This window comes from Lathyrus oleraceus, chromosome 4 (assembly GCF_024323335.1).
Source record: "Lathyrus oleraceus cultivar Zhongwan6 chromosome 4, CAAS_Psat_ZW6_1.0, whole genome shotgun sequence".
Classification (NCBI taxonomy): domain Eukaryota; kingdom Viridiplantae; phylum Streptophyta; class Magnoliopsida; order Fabales; family Fabaceae; genus Lathyrus; species Lathyrus oleraceus.
Window position 1 is genome coordinate 476,987,741 of NC_066582.1, and position 6,000 is coordinate 476,993,740.

Below are 6,000 nucleotides of genomic sequence, written 5' to 3' on the forward strand. Positions count from 1 at the left end.
AAATGATTTTAGAAATGTATATCCGGGTGCAGTCAAATATAAGTGAACGCTAAAATATTTCGGAGATGTATCTCCGGAACATTTTGAAGCATAAGTCACAACAGACTATTCTTCTTTCTTAATTCATAGTATTCACAAACCTCTCTCAAAACACTTCTCTACATCCCAATTAAATTTCATCAAAAAAAAAGACTCAAAGGAACTCAAAAAAATATCAAACTTCATTCATAACATCATCCAACTTCATCAAACATCAATTTCAAGTAAGTTTTTTGAGTTTTTGATAAATGTTTGAGTTTTGGTGTAAATGAGTAGAAAACAATGATTAGGTGTAGAAATGAGCGGTAGTCACATCTAACATAGTTTAGACATAGTGTATTAGTTATTTATTAGCTGAAAATGATGATCAGAACAATTTTTTTGATCTTGCATATGGTACATTATATTGTTGATGCTATTCTAAGTTGTAGAAAATTGCGAAGATGCATCTCCTACGAGTACACCCTTACCATATATTATGGATGATGATGTTGATCCAATCCCACCTCTTAGGGATGATGATGTTGATTCAATGTCACCTCTGGAAGGTGAGGCTGTTACGGATGTCGAGCCAGAGGCTTTTGAAGGAGGTCAATTTGATTTGTCCTTACTGTCTCTATATCCATACCATACTGTCAGACATATCTGGGACAGACAGGTAGCATTTCTGACATTAGTTGAATTATTTATTTATTTTTACGTAAACTTCTGACATTGATGATTATTCCTGACATTGAAAATTTTCTAAAAAATTTCAAGAGCGTGATCCTCAAAAATTTGTTAATCACGGGAGGAAGATTGTTACCTTGCCTCAGTAGGAGACAAATTGGTTTCAGTTTGTTGTGTCCTTATCTAACCTGGCGGGCTTGTGCATGACCGGTTACACTACTGGCAACGTGATACTACTGATGGTAATAATTATTGGTCTTTAATTGTTTTTCTTTTAATATTTTTATTTCATATTTGCAAAGCCATTATCGATAATTCTGTTGGTGCAAAGGTAGAATATATGATGAATGGAAATATTCTTATTTAGAGAATGATGGCTACAAAAAGGATTAAAAGTTACAATGATTGACACCCTATTTATAAGCCTCTAACAAACTTAAATATGAATCAAATCTAATATTTAAATCTAATATCTAACAAACTTAAATATGAATCAAATCTAATATTTAAATCTAATATCTAACAAACTTAAATATGAATTAAATCTAATAATTAAATCTAATACCATCCCTTAATTCATATTCCATCAAAACTTGTAACACCAATTCCATCCCTTAATCTGAGAAATTGATCAGTCTTGATAGCTTTCGTCAGAACATCTGCCAACTGCTTCTGAGTGCTGCAGTGTACAACTTCTAACACTCCCCTCTGAACTTGATGTCTCAGAAAATGATACTTGGTCTCAATGTGCTTGCTTCTCCCATGCAACACTGGGTTTCTGGCAAGATTGATTGCAGACTTGTTGTCAATCATCAGCTTCAGAGGTTTGTTTACTTTAATCTTCAGATCCTGCAATAGATTCAGAATCCACACAGCTTGGCATGCAGTAACAACACCTGCAATATATTCAGCTTCACAAGTTGACAACGCCACAACAGGTTGCTTCTTGGAACACCAAGAAATGGGACCTCCCAGAAATTTGAATAAGTACCCAGACGTACTTCTTCTGTCAACTCTGTCTCCACACCAATCAGAATCTGAATAACTCTGAAGTTCTGACTCATCCTTTCTTCCAGAAGGAAATAATACTCCATACTTCAGAGTTCCCTTGATATACATCAGAATCCTGACTGCAGCTTGGTAATGGGACCACTTAGGTTTACTCATGAACCTACTAACCATCCCAACTGAATAGCAAATATCAGGTCTGGTATTGCACAAATACCTCAGAGAACCAACCAACTGTTTGAAGGTTGTAGCGTCCACATCCTTTCCATCAGAGTCAGAATCCAGTTTCTGATTTGTATCAGAAGGTGTGACAGCAATCTTACAATTCTCCAGTTCAAATCTCTTCAGAAGTTCTAATTCATACTTGAGCTGATGCAAAATAATACCTTTCTCAGAGTATCTGAATTCCATCCCTAGAAAGTATGTCATTTTGCCTAGATCAGTCATTTCGAATTCATTCATCAGAACTTTCTTGAACTTGGCTATCTCCTGTTCAGAACTTCCAGTCAGCAGTATATCATCAACATATAAACATACCAGAGTCATATTTCCTTCAGAAGTATGCTGAACATAGACACCGTACTCCATCTCACATTTCTGAAAGCCTTGCTTCTTGAAAAATGAATCAATCTTCTTATTCCAAGCTCTGGGCGCTTGTTTCAATCCATATAGAGCTTTGTATAATCTGTACACCATCCCTTCCTGATTCTTTTTCACAAATCCAGGAGGTTGTGACACGTAAACTTCTTTTTCTAATGGACCGTTTAGAAATGCAGATTTTACATCTAAATGCATCAGAGGCCAATTCCTGTTAGCAGCTATTGCAATCACCATTCTGATTGTTTCATGTCTTGCTACAGGTGCAAACACTTCAGAGTAATCTAGCCCAGGTTTCTGTAGAAATCCTCTGGCTACCAACCTTGCTTTATGTTTGCCAATTGAACCATCTGGCTTTAACTTCTGCTTGAAAACCCATCTGACGCTGATGACTTTCTTGTCTTTTGGAAGTTCTGTCAGCTTCCAAGTCTTGTTCCTCTCTATAGCATCAAGTTCTTCTTTCATGGCCTTCAGCCAGAGCTTCTGCTTAAGAGCCTCTTCTGTACTTATGAGTTTAGAGTCTACTAACATGGCACACTGAATAACTTCTCCTTCAGAGTCTACTTCAGTGTCTTGCAGCATGTCAAATTCTGCATATCTTCTAGGGATGTTTCTGACTCTTTGTGGTCTCTGAACTTGTTCAGAGTCTTCAACTTCAGAGTTTCTACCTTCAGATGGTTGACTTCCTCCAGAATTTTGACCATCTGAAGGTTCTGGCATATTTCCAAAGTCTGAATTGCCACCAGAATCTGGATTACCATCAGAGTCTGGGTCATCAGAGTCAGGATCATCAGAGTCTGAAACATCAGAGTCTGCAACATCAGAGTCTGGAACATCAGATTCTGGATCACTATCAGAGTCAGAATCAACGTCAGAGTTTACTCCAACCTCAGAAATTCTGAACTCTGACCTTTCTTCGGAGGTTCTAACATCAGAATCAGATTGAGACTTTTCCCAATTCCAAACTTCTGATTCCTTCACAATCACATCTCTGCTGAATTCAATTTTATTGGTTTCTGGACAATAGAGCTTGTATGCACCTGTACTGTGGTACCCTATCAGAATCATCACTTTGCTTCTATCATCCAGCTTCTGTCTTCTGGCTTCTGGAACATGTTTATAGCAAACAGAACCAAACACCTTCAGATGACTAACACTTTGCTTATCTCCAGTCCACTTCTGTATTGGAACTATTTCCTTCAACTTCTTCGTAGGACATCGGTTGAGTACATACGTTGCAGTGGCAACAGCTTCTCCCCAGAGCTTCTGAGGAAGCTTCTTCTCCTTTAGCATGCTTCTCACCATATCAAGCAAAGTGCGGTTTCTTCTTTCAGCAAGACCATTGTGTTGAGGGGTATAAGGAGCAGTAACCTCATGCTCAATTCCATTCTCCTCACAGAACTTCTGGAACTCTTTGGAGTTATACTCACCTCCACCGTCAGTTCTAAGAATCTTCAACTTCTGACCACTCTGATTCTCAGCCTTCATTCTGAACTTCTTGAATTCATCAAACACCTCGTGCTTAAACTTAATAAGGGATACCCATGTCATTCTTGTGAATTCATCAACAAATAACACAAAGTATTTATTCCCTCCAATCGATGCTACTGGAAATGGACCACACACATCAGAATGTACAACTCCCAAGGCATGTTTTGCTCTTGGAGCAGTTTCTGACGCAAATGGCAATCGTGGTTGTTTTCCTTCCATGCAAACTTTGCATGACTTTTCAGGCTTCTTAATTGCAGGAATTCCATGTACCAACTTCTTTGAATTCAGATGTTTTAAGCTTCTGAAATTCAAATGACCAAATCTTCTGTGCCACAGCTCACTCTCCTTCTCAGCACTTGTTGCACTAAGACATTCTGAGTCTGCAGTTCTGACATTCACCTTGAATGTTCTATTCCTTCCCTGTTCTGACTCCATAATCAACTTCTGATTGCAGTCATACAGCTTCAGAATATTGTCCTTCATGGTAACTGAGAAACCTTTCTCAATTAATTGTCCCACACTCATCAGATTGCTTCTGATGCCAGGTACATACCACACGTTCTGAATCAATGCTGTTTTCCCATTGTTCAGAGTCACTCTGACATTTCCCATACCTTCTGCATTAAGATATTTGTCATCAGCACATCTGATCTTTGTCCTCTTTTCAGAGTCAAAGTCAACCAGCCATTTCTTGTTTCCAGTAAGATGATTTGAACAACCAGTGTCCATATACCACCAGTCTATCAGATCCATATCATCAGATTCAGAGGCCATCAATAGCACAGATTCGTCATCAGAACTTCTGGCTATATTTGCTTCTTCTGATTTTCTCTCCTTGTTTGACCAACAGTCTCTAGCAAAATGACCAAACTTCTTACAACAGTAACATTGGATTTTCTTCTTGTCATACTTCTCTTTTCCCTTCTGAGCATTCTTTTGTCTATCAGAGGTTGAGCTTTCTGACTTCTGACCACCATCAGATCTTCTCCTGGCTTCTGACTGCTTCTGATACCTCCTATCAGAAGTTGCTTTCAGAGCCTGCTGCTCTACTTCCCTTTCAGAAGTTCTTTCAGTCAAACGCAACTCTTGCGCTTCTAGACTGCTCTGCAGCTCTTCAATTCTCATTGTGCTCAGATCCTTGGAATGTTCTATTGCTACCACAATGTAATCAAATTGAGAGGTAAGGGATCTCAATACCTTCTCCATGATTGTTTCTTCAGAAAGAGTTTCTCCACACGCTTTCATCTCATTAGTGATCAGAATCACTCTGGAGATGTATTCAGAAACTTTCTCATTATTCTTCATGTTGAGATTCTCATATTGCTTTCTCAAGGACTGAAGCTTCACCTTCTTCACTGATGCGTCACCACCATAACATCTAACCAGTGTGTCCCACGCAGCCTTTGCTGTCGTTGAATCTGCAATCTTCTCAAACACATTTACATCAACACATTGATGAATGAAGAACAATGCTTTCTGATCCTTCTTCCTTACTTCCTTCTGCGCGTTTTTCTGTTCATCCGTCGCATCTGCTGCTACCGGAACATAACCATCAGTGACAAGATCTAGAACATCTTGAGCACCGAACAGTACACACATTTGGATCATCCAACGATTCCAGTTTTTACCGTTAAATACTGGAAGTTTGGTGTTCATGTTGCCGTTTCCGTTCATCTTTCTACCTTGCACAGTACACTCAGATTTCTCACACAGTGTTTCCCAACCCACAGAATTAAAATTCTGATCAGATTTTGTTCAAGATTCAACACGAATCTAAGAATCAAAATCAAACACACAAGACCTCACGTTCACTCGTGTTTCCCGTGTTTCCCAATGAATCTGAACCGGAGCTCTAGATACCAATTGTTGGTGCAAAGGTAGAATATATGATGAATGGAAATATTCTTATTCAGAGAATGATGGCTACAAAAAGGATTAAAAGTTACAATGATTGACACCCTATTTATAAGCCTCTAACAAACTTAAATATGAATCAAATCTAATATTTAAATCTAATATCTAACAAACTTAAATATGAATCAAATCTAATATTTAAATCTAATATCTAACAAACTTAAATATGAATTAAATCTAATAATTAAATCTAATAAATTCGTGTGCTCCAAACTTTTTTATTTCAGACTTGAATCCTTCAACACTTCCCGCACATCTCTGGCTTGGCGAGTGTGCTTGAGT